Source organism: Rhinopithecus bieti, unplaced genomic scaffold (assembly GCF_001698545.2).
Source record: "Rhinopithecus bieti isolate Rb0 unplaced genomic scaffold, ASM169854v2 scaffold_9981, whole genome shotgun sequence".
NCBI lineage: Eukaryota > Metazoa > Chordata > Mammalia > Primates > Cercopithecidae > Rhinopithecus > Rhinopithecus bieti.
Window position 1 is genome coordinate 3,799,573 of NW_016806838.1, and position 1,509 is coordinate 3,801,081.

Genomic DNA, 1,509 nt, shown 5'->3' on the forward strand with positions numbered 1-1,509 from the left:
TGGCGGCGGAGGGATCCCCCGACCCTTCCCCCCATATAAAGAGATACAATGTTTCCTTTTATGGCGAGGCCGCTCCTTATATGGTGAGCCCCAGCGCCCCCGCCCCATTGGTCCATGGTTCCGGCACCTCCGCTCCCCATTGGCCCGCAGGGGGGCGCTTATTTGCATAGACATACCGAACTCGTTCCTGTCCTCTCGCGTCAGACCGCGACTCCGAGAGGGGTGGAGCCGACGCCTCTCAAAGGAACCGGAGAGCAGGCGCGACTCCGCCTCCCTGAACCCGAGAATGATAGAACGGTTTGGGAGGCACCCGCGGAGAAGCAGCCTGGGACTGGAGCGCAGTCTTGCGGAAGAGAGGGAGCAGCACTAGGAAATGGGCACCGGGACCGCTGGAGACAAACACTGGGGAAACCCCTGGGTAGATTGTGGGGTTTGCAGTAAATTTAAAAAATACAGCCCAAATTCCAAGGGAAGAGTGCAGGGATTGATTGGAGTATTTCCTCACGCCTTCCTAAGGGAGGCACAGTTATTGGCTGAGCGGAGGGAGCTTGGATCCCAGGTGTCCAGACTCGTAGCACCCCAGCCGCTCAGCTCTAACTTTTCCCCTCCCCCCAACTTCCCCTCCCTTTCCCTTGCTTTTGTAGGCGACGACACTTTCCCACCAGACTGGCTCGCGGGTCCTCATTCATCATCCTCTGCACTGGGGGGTCTTTGGCAGACATACATCTGGAAAAGGCGGGCGGAGGGGGGAGGGCGAGAGACAGAGATCGGCCTCCCAGTCCCGAGGCGGGCAGGGAGGAGAGACGGAGATCGTTGAAGACTTTCAGCTGCAGGCTGGGCTGGGGGAGGGGGGCGTCCCGAGGATAAAGCCCACCCTACAGCCAGTGCAAAGACGGGAAATTGTGGCCCGACAGAAAGTTTAAGCAAGCAAGCAAGCACGCTCACGCACACACACGCACCTACACACCCTTCTCTGGAAAGCCCGTTGGAGAAAGAAAAAAAAAAGTTTCAGACAGGGTATCGCTCAGTCGCCCAACCTGGAGGGCAGTGGTGCGATCTGAGCTCATTGCAACCTCCGCCTCCCGGGTTCAAGCGATTCTCCCACCTCCGCCTCTCACTCAGCTGGGACTACAGGTGCGCACCACCACTATGGCCTAATTTTTGTATTTTTTGTAGAGATGGGGTTTTGCCATGTTGCCCAGACTGGTCTCGAACTCCTGTCATCAAGCTATCCTTCACCCTCGGCTTCCCAAAGTGCCGGGATTATAGGCATGAACCACCGTGCCTGGCAGAAAAAAAAGTTACTTAAAGAATAGAACTGGGGTGCTGCAAAGCAAGGTTCAGGCTCTGGGTCTGGATCTTTTCTCCAAAGCAGTGAAAATAGCATGGACTTTGCTGTTACTGAATTATTTAAATCTGGAATCTGCCTCTTGGTAAGCCCTGTGCCTGGAAACAAGTGACAAGTGATCTGATCTCTCCAAACGCAATATTCATCAATGTTGCTATCCA